The following is a 16,719-nucleotide window of genomic DNA, read 5'->3' as shown; positions in this document are numbered from 1 at the left end:
AAAAGAAACAAGTAACATACAAGGGAACCCCAATAACGTTATTGGCAGATTTTTCAGCAGAAACTTTGCAGGCTAGAAGGGAGTGGCATGACATACTTAACATGATGAAAGGAAAATACCTCCAACCAAGATTACTTTACCCAGCAAGGCTCTCGTTCAGGTTTGAAGGAGAAATCAAAAGCTTCACAGATAAGCAAAAGCTGAGAGAATTCAGCAACCCTAAACCAGCTTTACAACAAATAGTAAAAGAACTTCTCTAGGCAGAAAAGAAAAGGCAGCAACAGGAAACAAAAACACCACAAATGACAAGGCTCACCAGTAAAGGTATATATACAGTAAAGATATGAAATCATCCATGCACAATTATACCACCAAAATCAGAAATCATGAGAAGAGGTGGGTACAAATGCAGGACCCTGGAGATGAACTTGCAATTAAGAGACCAACAACTCAAAACAATCTTATATAAATATAGACTCATATCAAATTTTCAGAAAAACTGCAAACCAAAAATCTACAATTGATACACAAACAAATATGAAAAATTAACTCAAATACAGCACTAAATAAAGAACTGTCCATCCCCCTCTATATTCATGTGCCCTGGAGCCCACCTGTTCGCATCGCCTCAAGGTTCATAAGCCTTCATCTATTAATTCCTTTCCCTCTATACTGGCTTCTTCCATTCAGCAAAAGAGCAATGGTCATGTCCCTTTCTTTCTAGCGCTTTCTTCCCTCTGATAAATTGTTGCTTGCCAAGCAATTGGTTAAAATAAAAATAACAACAACAATAAGATGTAAGCATTTTGCAATACTTTTCACAAACCTTACACTTCCGCATACATTTTGATTCAGTTAGTTCCACTTTTAGAATTTATCATGGATGTACTGAAGACATAATTACAAAGAGACTCCTTTCAGAGACGTTTATAATATTGAAAAATTATAAAGCCATGATGTCAATGATCGGGGAGATTATTTAAATAAAATATGATACAGCTATACTATAGAACATGATCTCCTGCCATTAAAAATGATGTTCTAGGAGCTTCTGTCATGGCACAGTGGAAAAGAATCCCACTAGGAACCATGAGGTTGCAGGTTCGATCCCTGGCCTCACTCAGTGGGTTAAGGATCCAGCATTGCCGTAAGCTGTGGTATAGGTCACAGACACAGCTTGGATCTGGTGTAGCTATGCCTGTGGTATAGGCCGGCAGCTGTAGCTTCAATTTGACCCCTAGCCTGGGAACCACCATGTGTCGTAGGTGCAGCCCTAAAAAAGCAAAAAAAAAAAAAAAAAAAAAAAAAGTGTTCTAGAAAAAATAGGACATGGAAATTATTCATGCATATAGAAACACAAAAAAGCTGTCTACAAAATGATAGGAAAAACCATGATACCATTTGAAAAAGTGTATTTCTACTTTTAAAAAGCTTATACTGTATATAAATGTTTGATATGTGATTACCTAGGGGAGAAAGGATTATATAAAATAGTTTACAGTTTCATGCTTATCTGCATATTGTAAATTTTCTATACTAAGAATATGTGGTTGAGTAATGAGAAATCGATTCATTTTTATATTCCTCTTTTGTTCCTATATATCATTCATTCCATCAATTTTTTTCTTTCAGGGACAGACTTTTTTTTTCATTTTTAAAAGTTTTATTGGCGTTCCCATTGTGGCTCAGCGGGTTAAGAACCCGAAGTTGTCTCCGTGAGGATGTGGGTTTGATCCCTGGCCTCGCTCAGGGGGTTAAGGATCTGGCATTATGGCAAGTACAGTGCAGCTTGCAGATGCAGCTCAGATCCTGTGTTCCCATGGCTGTGGCTGCAGTGTGGGCCTGTAGCTGCAGTTCCAATTCAACCCCTAGTCTGGGAACTTCCATATGCTACAGGTGCAGCTGTAAAAGAAAAAAAAAGAAAAGAAAAGAAAAAGGGAAAGAAAAGAAAGAAAAAGAAAAATTATGGAAGTATAGTTGATTTACAGTGTTGAGTTAATTTCAAGTGTACAGCCAAGTGATTCAGTTATACATATATACACATCCATCCTTTTTCAGATTCTTTTTCCATACAGGTTATCACAGAGTACTGAGTAGAGTTCCCTGTGGTGGACAGCAGGTCATTCCACCACGTTTCTTCTTTGAGGGACAAATTTCTTCAAAGAGTTATCCTCCATCCATTGCAATCTGCCTCCTGACTCTGTCACCTCCCCGGTATTACAAGTTGTAAATCCACTGTTCCCTTCTCCATCCACATCTTCTTTCCCTGCTCTGCAGCACTCAATACAATTAGCTATTATCTCCTTGAAATTCTAGCCTCCCTGGATTCTGTGACAGCCCTGGCTCTGATCCTTTTTATCTGGCCACTGCATCTCAGTGTCTCTTAAAAGGTTCTCTCCGAATACCCGCCTCTTTAAGGTTAATGTTTCACAGAGTTCCGTCTTCAGCCCTCTCTTCTCATTAACCACAATCTCCCATGTCATGTCAAAAGCCCAGAAAGCTTAGTGTTCCAACCACGTGCCTCCAGGTGATGGCGCCAGCCTAGTGTACGGCTTCACCTGGAGGTCCTACACATTCTGCAAAATCAGCACGTTGCCAGCCCAGATCACACTTTGCTCCTAGGAACTAGTTCTTCCTGCTGTATTCACTATTTTAGAAAATGATCTGCTACCTAGTCCTTCAAGTTAAAAAAAAAAAAAATCTGTAAGTAGCCCAAGATCCCTTTTCTCCCCTCGTTTCCCCAACCCTACACACACAAGTTTACTTCATTTTATTAAATTTTTTTTGGCCACCCAAGGCATATGGATTTCCCCAACAGGGCATCAGATCTGAGCCAAAGCTGCAGCTATGGCAGCAGGGATTCTTACCTGTGCCAGGTCAGGAATCAAACCTGTGTCCCAACACTCCCAAGATGCTGCCAACCCCGTTGTGCCACAGCAGGAACTCCAGGATCAATTCTTAAATTCAAATGAAAGACATTATTTTTTAAAAGTTTACTGATATTGTATTTTTCAAAGAAATTTCTGTATACCTTATCACCTTCTAAATCTACAGCTTATTAGAAAAGAACTCTCCTGGAGTTCCTATTGTGGCTCGGTGGAAATGACCCCGACTAGGATCCAGCACTCCCAAGATGCCGCTGATTCTGCTGCGCCGCAGTGGGAACTCCTACATGTCTGTTTTAAAAAGTTGATGTTCTAGGAGTTCCCACTGTGGCTCAGTGGGCTAAGAACCTGACATAGTGTTGGTGAGGATGTGGGTTCAATCCCTGAACTCCATCAGGGGGTTAAGCTCCCAGTGTTGCTGCAAGCTGCGGTGGAGGTCTTAGAAGCAACTCAGATCCTGTGTTGCTGTGACTGTGGTGTAGGCTGGCAGCTGCAGCTCCAATTCAGCCCTAGGCTGGGAACTTCCATGGGCTGCAGGTGCAGCCCTGAAAAGAAATAACAAAAACAAAAAACCTCAAGCTTCCCTACTGTGACCTCCCCTTTCAAAGGTGCCTATCCTGTATGACTTCTCTCTCAGTAAGTGACTTTGCCAGAGAAAATTAAAACTACCAGATAAGAATTTCCTCCGCTTCCATCCACTCTCTATGGGACTAGAAGATGCTGATAGAAAGGTGAAAAAAAAAAAAAAAGAATTTCTGGTCTGTTGAGCTTTGGGAAATTGGACAAATTAGCAAAGAGATCTTTCTCCCAACCACAGAACACATTATACAAATATTTAGATAAGACTTAGGGTATAACCTGTTTGTCCAGATCCAAGGATGAGTTTGAATTACACCAGGAAGTCTTAAAGTCGAAGCAGTAAAATTTAGTGTAAGTACCTAGACAAGTTTGTATAAAAATTCTTGTGACTTGATAATTACAGTTGCTCTGCAGTATGTGCAGGAGATTGGTTCCAGGACCCGCTGCAGATGCCAAAATCTGGGGACACTCAGGTTCCACAACTGACTTTCTGTATGCGGACTTCTAGTCCTCAGATTCAACTAACTGAGGTTAGTGTAGGACTGAACCTGCTAATGAAAAAACTCTATGCTTAAGTGGACCCGGGCAGTTGAAAGCCATATTGTCCAAGGGTTGACTATATTTCAAAGATCTGGTGGTGTTGCTGCTGTGGTGGGGGTTTGATCCCTGGCCCAGGAACTTCTGCATGCTGTGGATGCTGCCCAAGAAAACAACCAACCAACCAACAAACAAACCCAGTATTGTGTAAACATTTTTAAAAAATTAGAACTTTTCTAAAAAACAAACAATATAGGACAGCACGATAACATTTAAATGGAAAACTGCAGAGATTCTTAAAAATGACAAGGCTAAAGCTTAATCAGAACTTTTTGGTGGCAAGTGACAGAAATCTGAATCCCGCCACTTTAAGCAAACCAGAAACTGATTAGCTCACATAACTTCATCTTTTCATTTTGCTTCTCTCTGTGAAGTGGTCTCATTTTATTCAGTGGTAGCCAAGCTTCCTTCAAGGAGCATGACTAAAGAGGAACAATCTTAGAGCTTTAGATTCAAGGGACAAGGGAGTATCTCTGTCTCTTTCTGTCTCTCTCCCATTCTCTCTGTCTCATTCTCTCTTTCCTTCTCTCTGTTCCTCTGTCTCTGTCCCTCTTTCTCTCTCTTTCCGTCTTTCTCCGTCTCTCTCTTTCTCTGTGTCTCTGTGTCTTTGTCCCTCTGTGTCTTTCTTTCTCTCTCTCCCTGGCTCTCTTTCTCTCTGCCTCTCTTTTTTCCCCTCCTTCTCTTTCTCTCTCTTTCTCTCTCTCCCTCTTTCCCCATCTCTCTTTCTGTCTGCCTCCCTGTTTCCTTCTCTCTTTCCTTCCTTCTCTCTCTCTGTCATCTCTCTCTCTCTCTCCCTCTCTCTGTATCTCTGTCTCTCTCCATCTGTCTCTCTGTCTCTCCCTCTATCTCTGGCTCTCTCTCTCTCTCTGTCTCTTTCTCTCTCTCCTTCTATCTCTGTCTCTCTCAATGCCACCCCCCTAGAAAGGACACTGATTCCCCTGGCTTGCCTCATGCCCATCTGGGCCCATCACCGTGGTCAGGAGCTGGGGTGTTGGGACTGACAGCCTGCCCCTCCCTCTCCCTGCCCCCTGGCAAATGCAGTTGGAGGGAAATGCTGTTAACAGAAGGGAAGGCGTTTCTGTCGTGGCTCAGTGGTTAACAAATCTGACTAGAAACCATGAGGTTGCAGGTTCGATCCCTGGCCTTGCTCAGTGGGTTAAGGATCCAGCGTTGCCATGAGCTGTGGTGTAGGTCACAGACGTGGCTCAGATCCTGCGTTGCTGTGGCTCTGGCGTAGGCTGGCAGCAACAGCTCCGATTGGAGCCCTAGCCTGGGAACCTCCATATGCTGTGGGAGCGGCTCAAGAAAAGGCAAAAAGACAAACAAACAAACAAACAAAAAAACAGAAGGGGAAAGGTGCAGAGTGGCAAAAACATTCATGTCCTCCAGGGATTATGGAAGCGAAGGGCTAACAGAGTATTAAAAGGAGAGTGAATTGGGTTCCTAGACCTCATTTCAGGTATGTGGAGGCTTCTCCACCCCAGCAAGCCGTTCTTGGATACCAGCTGCTTGTCTGAGAATGCACCTCAATTCTGACACTGTACCTGGGGAGAGAATCCGCTTCCACAGGTTAAGGGTTCAGTCCCCGCAGCCCCCCACGCCAGTTGCCAGCCTGGGTTGTTACCTGTGCTTCTGACCAATGGGATATAAAGTCAAGGTTCCCACAACCTCCTCCTGGGATTCAATTAATTTGCTAGAACAGCTCACAGAACTCAGGAAAACCCATTTCCTCTCTAGATTACTGATGTGTTAGAAAGGGACCCTGATGGATACTGAGCAACAGCCAGATGAAGGGATGTGGAGGGTAGGTAGGGTCCTGAACCCTGTCCTTGCCCTGTCCTTGTGGGCCTGGGACCGCCTGGAGGCCCGTGGAGGCACTCTGATGCCCCTGGGTGGAAGCTCTCTGAAAAAAAGGGACAGAAAACTGTTTTTTGGGTTTGTTGTCATCTTCTCCTCCTTCTCCTTCTTCTTCCTCCTCTTCCTCCCCTACCTCTTCTTCTTCTTCTTCACCTCGCCCTCAGCTTGCAGAAGTTCCCAGGCAAGGGATCAAACCTATGCCACAGCAGTGACAACTCTGGGTCCTTAACATTGAGCCACAAGAGAACGCCTCTGGATTTTTTTTTTTTTCTTTTTGTGGCCACGCCTGTGACATATGGAAGTTCCTGCACTAGGTGTTGAACTGGAGTTGCAGCTGCCAACTTTTGCCACAGCCACAGCAACTCGGGATCTGTGCCGCATCTGTGACCTATGCTGCAACTTGTGGCAACATCAGATCCTTAGCCCCCTGAGCGAGGCCAAGGATGGAAACATATCCTCACTGACACTATGTTAAGTTCTTTTTTTTTTAAATTAATTTATTTATTTGTTTTTTTATTTTCCCACTGTACAGCAAGGGGATCAAGTTATCCTTACATGTATGCATTACAATTACATTTTTCCCCCACCCTTTCTTCTGTTGCAACATGAGTATCTAGACAAAGTTCTCAATGCTACTCAGCAGGATCTCCTTGTAAATCTATTCTAAGTTGTGTCTGATAAGCCCAAGCTCCCGATCCCTCCCACTCCCTCCCCCTCTCATCAGGCAGCCACAAGTCTTTTCTCCAAGTCCATGATTTTCTTTTCTGAGGAGATGTTCATTTGTGCTGGATATTAGATTCCAATTATAAGGGATATCATATGGTATTTGTCTTTGTCTTTCTGGCTCATTTCACTCAGTATGAGATTCTCTAGTTCCATCCATGTTGCTGCAAATGGCATTATGTCATTCTTTTTTATGGCTGAGTAGTATTCCATTGTGTATATATACATCACATCTTCCTAATCCAATCATCTGTTGATGGACATTTGGGTTGTTTCCATGTCCTGGCTATTGTGAATAGTGCTGCAGTGAACATGCGGGTGCATGTGTCTCTTTTAAGTAGAGTTTTGTCCGGATAGATGCCCAAGAGTGGGATTGCGGGGTCATATGGAAGTTCTATGTGTAGATTTCTAAGGTATCTCCAAACTGTTCTCCATAGTGGCTGTACCAGTTTACATTCCCACCAGCAGTGCAGGAGGGTTCCCTTTTCTCCACACCCCCTCCAGCACTTGTTATTTGTGGATTTATTAATGATGGCCATTCTGACTGTTGTGAGGTGGTATCTCATGGTGGTTTTGATTTGCATTTCTCTTATAATCAGCGATGTTGAGCATTTTTTCATGTGTATATCTGGCCATCTGTATATCTTCTTTGGAGAAATGTCTATTCAGGTCTTTTGCCCATTTTTGCATTGATTGATTGGCTTTTTTGCTGTTGGGTTGTATAAGTTGTTTATATATTCTAGAGATTAAGCCCTTGTCAGTTGCATCATTTGAAACTATTTTCTCCCATTCTGAAAGTTGTCTTTTTGTTTTCTTTTGGGTTTCCTTTGCTGTGCAAAAGCTTTTCAGTTTGATGAGGTCCCATGGGTTTATTTTTGCTCTAATATTTATTGCTTTGGGAGACTGACCTGAGAAAATATTCATGATGTTGATGTCAGAGAGTGTTTTGCCTATGTTTTCTTCGAGGAGTTTGATGGCGTCCTGTTGTATATTTAAGTCTTTCAGCCACTTTGAGTTTATTTTTGTGCATGATGTGAGGGTGTGTTCTAGTTTCATTGCTTTGCATGCAGCTGTCCAGGTTTCCCAGCAATGCTTGCTGAATAGACTTTCTTTTTCCCATTTTATGTTCTTGCCTCCCTTGTCAAAGATCAATTGACCATAGGTGTCAGGGTTTATTTCTGGGTTCTCTATTCTGTTCCATTGGTCTGTCTGTCTGTTTTGATACCAGTACCACACTGTCTTGATGACTGTGGCTTTGTAATATTTCTTGAAGTCTGGGAGAGTTATGCCTCCTGCTTGGTTTTTGTTTCTCAGGATTGCTTTGGTGATTCTGGGTCTTTTGTTGTTTCATATAAATGTTTGGATTGTTTGTTCTAGTTCTGTGAAAAATGTCATGGGTCATTTGATAGGGATTGCATTGAATCTGTAGATTGCTTTGGATAGCATGGCCATTTTTACAATATTGATTTTTCCAATCCATGAACATGGAATATCCTTCCATTTCTTTACATATTCTTTGATTTTTTTGATTAAGGTTTTATAGTTCTCGGCATATAGGTCCTTTACCTCTTTGGTCAGGTGTATTCCGAGGTATTTGATTTTGTGAGGTGCAATTTTAAAAGGTATCGTATTTTTGTATTCCTTTTCTAATATTTCACTGCTGGTATACAGAAATGCGACTGACTTCTGAATTTTAATCTTATATCCTGCTACTTTGCTGAATTTATTAATCAGTTCAAGTATGTTGAGTTCTTAACCCACTGAACCACAAGGGCAATGCCTGTCTTTTGGGGTTTTTTAAATTTGTTTGTTTGGTTTTGCTTTTTAGGGTCGCACCCGCAGCATAAGGAAGTTCCCAGGCCAGGGGTCACATTGGAGCTGAAGCTGCTGGCCTACACCACAGCCAGAGCAACACCAGATCTGAGCAGTGTCTGAGACCTACACCATAAATCACAGCAATGCCAGATCCCTGACCCACTGAGCAAGGCCAGGAACCAAACACCCACTCCGCATGGATGCCAGTCAGATTCGTTTCCTAGGCACCACATGGGAACTCCCTGTTTGTTTGTGTTTTTTTTTTTTTTTTTTTTTTTTTTTTTTTTTTAATTTTATTTTCCCACTGTACAGCAAGGGGGTCAGGTTATCCTTACATGTATACGTTACAATTACAGTTTTTCCCCCACCATTTCTTCTGTTGCAACATGAGTATCTAGACATAGTTCTCAATGCTATTCAGCGGGATCTCCTTGTAAATCTATTCTAAGTTGTGTCTGATAAGCCCAAGCTCCCGATCCCTCCCACTCCCTCCCCCTCCCATCAGGCAACCACAAGTCTCTTCTCCAAGTCCATGATTGATTTTCTTTTCTGAGGAGATGTTCATTTGTGCTGGATATTAGATTCCAGTTATAAGTGATGTCATATGGTATTTGTCTTTGTCTTTCTGGCTCATTTCACTCAGGATGAGATTCTCTAGTTCCATCCATGTTGCTGCAAATGGCATTATGTCATCCTTTTTTATGGCTGAGTAGTATTCCATCGTGTATATATACCACATCTTCCGAATCCAATCCTCTGTCGATGGACATTTGGATTGTTTCCATGTCCTGGCTATTGTGAATAGTGCTGCAATGAACATGCGGGTGCATGTGTCTCTTTTAAGTAGAGCTTTGTCCGGATAGATGCCCAAGAGTGGGATTGCGGGGTCATATGGAAGTTCTATGTATAGATTTCTAAGGTATCTCCAAACTGTTCTCCATAGTGGCTGTACCAGTTTACATTCCCACCAACAGTGCAGGAGGGTTCCCTTTTCTCCACAGCCCCTCCAGCACTTGTTATTTGTGGATTTATTAATGATGGCCATTCTGACTGGTGTGAGGTGGTATCTCATGGTAGTTTTGATTTGCATTTCTCTTATAATCAGCGATGTTGAGCATTTTTTCATGTGTTTGTTGGCCATCTGTATATCTTCTTTGGAGAAACGTCTACCCAGGTCTTTTGCCCATTTTTCCATTGATTGATTGGTTTTTTTGCTGTTGAGTTGTATAAGTTGCTTGTATATTCTAGAGATTAAGCCCTTGTCAGTTGCATCATTTGAAACTATTTTCTCCCATTCTGTAAGTTGTCTTTTTGTTTTCTTTTGGGTTTCCTTTGCTGTGCAAAAGCTTTTCAGTTTGATGAGGTCCCATGGGTTTATTTTTGCTCTAATTTCTATTGCTTTGGGAGACTGACCTGAGAAAATATTCATGATGTTGATGTCAGAGAGTGTTTTGCCTATGTTTTCTTCTAGGAGTTTGATGGTGTCCTGTCGTATATTTAAGTCTTTCAGCCATTTGGAGTTTATTTTTGTGCATGGTGTGAGGGTGTGTTCTAGTTTCATTGCTTTGCATACAGCTGTCCAGGTTTCCCAGCAATGCTTGCTGAATAGACTTTCCTTTTCCCATTTGATGTTCTTGCCTCCCTTGTCAAAGATTAATTGACCATAGGTGTCAGGGTTAATTTCCAGATTCTCTATTCTGTTCCATTGGTCTGTCTGTCTGTTTTGATACCAGTACCACACTGTTTTGATGACTGTGGCTTTGTGGTATTTCTTGAAGTCTGGGAGAGTGATGCCTCCTGCTTGGTTTTTGTTTCTCAGGATTGCTTTGGCGATTCTCGGTCTTTTGTGGTTCCATATAAATGTTTGGATTGTTTGTTCTAGTTCTGTGAAAAATGTCATGGGTAATTTGATAGGGATTGCATTGAATCTGTAGATTGCTTTGGGTAGGATGGCCATTTTCACAATATTGATTTTTCCAATCCAGGAACATGGAATATCTTTCCATTTTTTTACATCTTCTTTGATTTCTTTGATTAAGGTTTTATAGTTCTCGGCATATAGGTCCTTTACCTCTTTGGTCAGGTGTATTCCGAGGTATTTGATTTTGTGAGGTGCAATTTTAAAAGGTATCGTATTTTTGTATTCCTTTTCTAATATTTCACTGCTGGTATACAGAAATGCGACTGACTTCTGAATTTTAATCTTATATCCTGCTACTTTGCTGAATTTATTAATCAGTTCAAGTATGTTGAGTTCTTAACCCACTGAACCACAAGGGCAATGCCTGTCTTTTGGGGTTTTTTAAATTTGTTTGTTTGGTTTTGCTTTTTAGGGTCGCACCCGCAGCATAAGGAAGTTCCCAGGCCAGGGGTCACATTGGAGCTGAAGCTGCTGGCCTACACCACAGCCAGAGCAACACCAGATCTGAGCAGTGTCTGAGACCTACACCATAAATCACAGCAATGCCAGATCCCTGACCCACTGAGCAAGGCCAGGAACCAAACACCCACTCCGCATGGATGCCAGTCAGATTCGTTTCCTAGGCACCACATGGGAACTCCCTGTTTGTTTGTGTTTTTTTTTAATGGAGACATAATTACATAGTCATGATGGACTAAATCATTGGCCAATGGTGATTGAGTCAACCTCCAGCCCCTCTCCCCTTCCTGGAAATCAGGAAAGTTCCAAACGTCTCATCACAAGGTTGGTCACCTGGCAGCCAGCACCCCTCATCCTTAGGTGCTTCAAAAAGTCTCTTCATTCCCTTAAGACATATTTACCACTCTCAGCACATAGGGCTTGGGGAACTGTAAGCCAGGGAACTGTGGATGATGACCAAACATATACGAGAAATATATTTTCATCATCTGAACAACCAAATATATAGTTGCTTTTTTTTTTTTTTTTTTTTTTTCCTTTTTATGTCCGTACCTGCAGCATATGGAAGCTCCTGGGCTGGGGTCCTATCAGAGCTGCAGCTGCCAACCTTCGCCACAGCCACAGCAATGCCAGATCCTTAGCCCACCGAGGGAGGCCAGAGATCAAACCCACATCCTCATGGACACTATATTGGGTTCTTAACCACTGAGCCACAACGGGAAGGCCTAGATATTTTCATAAATCACAGTATCGCTGAGAGGGAGACCACAAAAGACATTAAAAAGTGCATAAGGAGTTCCTGTCGTGGCTTGGTAGAAACGAATCTGACTAGTATCCATGAGGACGCAGGTTCGATCCCTGGCCTCGACCAGTGGGTTAAGGATCCAGTGTTGCCGTGAGCTGTGGTGTAGGTCTTAGATGCTGCTCGTATCTGGCGTTGCTGTGGCTGTGGTGTAGGCCAGCAGCTAAAGCTCTGATTCAACCCCTAGCCTGGAACCTCCATATGCCGTGGGCATGGCCCTATAGAAGGCAATAAATAAATAAGTACCTTAAAAAACTGCATAAAAGTGGGAGAAGGGTAAATACCAGAAATGAGAGAGGAAGCAGCAGGGCTGGCAAATCATGACTCCAGGACAAAGCTTCTTCAGGTCACATAGGGGAACAGACCCAGCTTGCAGGGAGCTATTTGAGATCAGAGGCAAAAAACATCTTGGAATTTTGGAGACTCTTGTGCAAATTTCCCTTGGAATTCAGGAGCCCCAGCAAGTTGTAAGCAGATGGTACCCATAAAAGATTTAATTTTGGGGTGGGGACAAGACCAAGTGAAAACCACAGGAAACTCTTTTCTCTTCATGGACTAAGGTCAGATAACACAAAGCCGAGTGAGGGCCCAAAGGAAGAAAGCGAATGGGAGGGTGCGGGTGATGCAAGGTGATGCTGTTGCAGCAAACACGGTGAAGGCCAGCTGCTGTGAGTTCAAGTTTCATTCTTGTATCTCATGGTTACTTGTATCAGAGAAAGAAGGTGCCCTTGGACCTTGGATCCCACGGCTTCTGAGAGGAGGCCAGACCGACATCACTCCTTTAGGAAGCCCCCTTGTGGCACAGCAGGTTAAGGAACTGGCATTGCCGTAGCTGTGACACAGGTTCAGTCCCTGGCCCAGGACCTTTCACATGAGCTGGAGGCACAGCCCGAAACAAAACAAAACACGCTTCTGTTAAATGACTTGGTTAGAGGGTTCGACATGCTTCCTGGTGCATAGGGCGTCCTTGGTAAAACACGGCACCCACATGAGACGATAAGGAGCAGGATCCAGGACTTCCCCTTCATTTTTGCTTCAGGGGTTTTTTGCTCTGAACTCTGTTTAAAAATACAAGCATAGGCGTTCCTATGGTGGCTGGGAAGTTAACCCAACATAGTGTCAGTGAGGATGTGGGTTCGATCCCTGACCTCGCTCAGTGGATTTAGGACCCGGTGTTGCTGTGAACTGTGGTGCAGGTCACAGATGAGGCTTAGGTCTGGCATGGCTGTGGCTCTGGTGTAGGCTGGCAGCTGCAGCTCTGATTCGACCCCTAGCCTGGGAACCTCCATATGCCGCAGGCACAGCCCTAAAAAGAAACAAACAAAAAACACCAAATACAAGCACAAATAACAACTGCCTGCCCTGGCTGTGTGCATGCACCTCCCATGCCAGAACTTTCCATCTCATTGGATCACTCCAACAGCCCTATGAAGTGGGTAATGTTATTACTGCCGCATACGGGGCATGGGGTGGGCTTGGGGCCAGTGGAGTAAACGGCCCTTATTCAGTGGTAGATCTGATTCCAGAGGCAACTTTCTTAGCTCCTTCGCCAGGGCTTTCTGCTGCAGAGGAATTCTAGCTATTTCCCCCAGAGCAAGTGAAGCTGCTTTTCCCTTGCACACAACTGGGCACGTTCTTGAAGCAGGAGGGAGAGGAAGAACTTGACAACGCGGGATGAGAGTTTCCTACCGGATCGAAGCGAACATGCCCAGGATTTGCTGTTGGTTATCAGAACAGAGATGAACGGTCTGAGTCACGCAGTCGTTTATCTGAAAGTTGGCTCAGGCACCCAGCGCTAAGTAATTTCGAAAGTGAGCCAAAGGCGTGGGAATAGCTGGAGTGATGTCATGATAGGGCAACAGGATCTCCACCCTGGGAAGCTGGGACTTGGGTTCTAGCTCGGCGCTTGCTTCTTGCCCCCCCACCCGCCCCCCACCCATGCACCCATGCACCCATGCACCCATGCAAGTTCACGGTCAGCGACTGGCTTCCCTTTCCATGGGTTTCATCTGGCTGCTCAGGTGCCTGACACACTCCCTCGTCTTTCAGGCTGAGCTGCTAATTTTCCATTCCTGGCTCCAAAATTCAGACAAAGAATCACCCTCCACAGTGATGTCGAGGTGGTTTTTTTTTCTCTCTCTCTTTCTCTTTTGGCCTCAGTGTTTTTCAGGGAAGCCTAATTCACCGCTCACTCCTCAGAAAAAAACACGGAGTGCTGCGTCCGTGCTGGGATCCTACTGCAGCGCTGAGAAGGTGTCAGAGAAAGACCAGAAAGGCAGCCCCTCCCAGGGCTTGGGCAGAGCTTCTCTGGGACGCCAGGGGAACATTCTGGAACAGACCATGTCCTGACACAGGAGAATGCCGAACTGTGTCAGTCCTATGAGGTTTGCCCTCTCTAGGACAAAACGTCCATAATTTAACCATGTCAGATATAACAATAAGATTCAAAACATTTTGAATACCTAACTACCCTCTTTTTATTTGTCCTCAGAGACGGGCTCTGCCCCTAGTCAGCTGCTGGTCCCTCTACAGTGGGAAAGATGATGAGTTCCCTGGTTGCTTAGCAGGTTAAGGACCTGGTGGTGTTACTGCTGTGGTGCCATCCCTGGCCTGGGAACTTGCACATGCTGAGAGTGTGGCCAAAATTTTTTTTAATTAAAAAATAATAAGGGAGTTCCCTTTGTGGCTCAGCAGATTAACGAAACTTACCAGGATCCATGAGGATGCAGGTTTGACCCCTGGCCTTGCTCAGTGGGTTAAAAATCCGGCATTGCCGTGAGCTGTGGTGTAGGTCACAGACGCAGCTTAGATCCCGGGTTGCTGTGGATGTGGTGCTGGCCTGCAGCTACAGCTCTGATTCAACCCCTAGCCTGGGGACTTCCATGTGCTGCAGGTACAACAATAAAAAGAGAAAAAAAGAAAAGAAAGATGGGAAAGATGGTAGGAATGTCCACAGCCTGGGTTTGCTGTGAGGAGGAAACGAGAGAAGGGCCAGGGATCAGAGACCTGGCCACGGAAAGCAGGAGACGGGGGTGGTTCCTAGTGAGGATGCTGCTGCCAAAGACCTGGGTCAAAAATCTGTTACTACCATTTACTAGCCAGGTGGATAGAGTGACTGACCTTACCCCTCGAGGCCTCCATTTCATCATTCAAAATGGGGGGGAAATGGTAATTACAGTGTCTCTTCCTGGGGCTATTGTGGCTATTGTCTTTTTATATTTTTTAGGGCTGCACCCGAGGCATATGGAGATTCCCAGGCTAGGGGTCTAATCAGAGCTACCACTGCTGGCCTACACCACAGCCACAGCAACGCAGGTCCAAACGTCTGCGACCTACACCACAGCTCATGTCAGCGCCAGATCCTTAACCCACTGAGCAAGGCCAGGGATTGAACCCGCAACCTCATGGTTTCTAGTCAGATTTGTTATCCACTGAGCCACGACAGGAACACCTGTAACTCTTTTTTAATTGAAGTATTGTTGATTTACAATGTTGGGTTAATTTCTGCTGTACAGCAGTTATATATTCTTTTTCATATTGTTTTCTATTATGGTTTATTACAGGATATTGAATATAGTTCCCTGTGCTCTACAGTAGGACTTGTTGTTTATCTGTTCTGTATGTGGTAGTTTGCATCTACTAACCCCAAACTCCCACTCCATCCCTCCCCCAATCCCGCTCCCCCTTAGCCATCACAAGTCTCCTCTCTCTGTCTGTGAATCTATTTCTGTTTCATAGATAGATTAGTTTATGTCATATTTTAGATTCCACATCCTTTTTTTTTATCTTTTGTCTTTTAGAGTCCATATATAAGTGATATCATTGTTTTAGTCAATAACATTTATTCAGCCTTGTAATGGGCTGGGCCCTTGCCGGATGCCAGGCACACACAGATGGATGAGCTGTTTCATCTCTGGCAGGAAGGTTACAGTGCAGTTTAGGTGTGTGACTCATTGATTATGCCACAGTGTAGTTAATTCTCCCATCAAGTCTTTGCTGAAAGCCCAACTTCTCACTTTAAATGTCACATAATCCACAGAGTAACTCTGAGATACATTTTATGATTGTCTTTACAGAGATGCCAACCAGGGCTCAGCAAATGAAATATTTCGCTCAGGGCTCCATAGCTGGTCAGGGATAGAGCAGACTCCAAACTCAGGACCTCATTTAAACTCAGTGCCCTCGCTCCATTAGGACACAGAAGAGGGGATTGATTCTTCCTGGGGTTAAAGAAGGAGGGGAATGCTGTAATACTTGAGGAATTTGAAAAAATAAAGTGCTATGTATAATGGTTGCTGTTACATTATCACCACAATATATATTCTTAGTACTTTTTTAAAAATTGAGGATTAGTGGATTTACAACGTTGTGTTTATTTCAGGTGTATAGCAAAGTGATTCAGTTATATGCGCACACACACACACACACACACACATATATATATCTATCTTTTCCAGGTTCTTTTCCATTATAGTTTATTACAAGATATTGAATATCGTTCCCTGTACTATATATATACAGTAGGTCCTTGTATATACAGTATTATATATCTATTAATCCCAAACTCCTAATTTAACCCCTACTCCCATCTCCCCTTTGGTAACCATAAATTTGTTTTTTGTGTCTGCAAATCTATTTCTGTTTTGTAAAGAAGTTCATTTGTATTATTTTTTAATTCCACATGTAAGTGATATCATATATTTGTCTTTTTCTTTCTGACTTACTTCACTTGTATGAGAATCTCTAGGTCCGTCCATGTTGCTGCAAATGGCATTATTTCATTCTTTTTTATTATGGCTGAGTAGTATTCCATTGTATATATATATATATATATATATATATGTACCTTATCTTCTGTATCCATTCCTCTATTGATGGACATTTAGGTTGATTCCACATCTTGGCTATAAAATAAGGCTGCTATGAACATTAGGGTGCATGTATCTTTTCAAATTAGAGTTTTCATTTTTCCAGTCTATGTCCAGGAGTGGGATTGCTTGATCGTGTGGTAGCTCTAATTTTAGTTTGTTAAGGAGCCTCCATACTGTTCTCCATAGGGGTTGTACCAATGTACATTCCCA

Source organism: Sus scrofa, chromosome 10, assembly GCF_000003025.6.
Source record: "Sus scrofa isolate TJ Tabasco breed Duroc chromosome 10, Sscrofa11.1, whole genome shotgun sequence".
NCBI classification, from domain to species: domain Eukaryota; kingdom Metazoa; phylum Chordata; class Mammalia; order Artiodactyla; family Suidae; genus Sus; species Sus scrofa.
Note: the sequence above shows the minus strand (reverse complement) of the source record.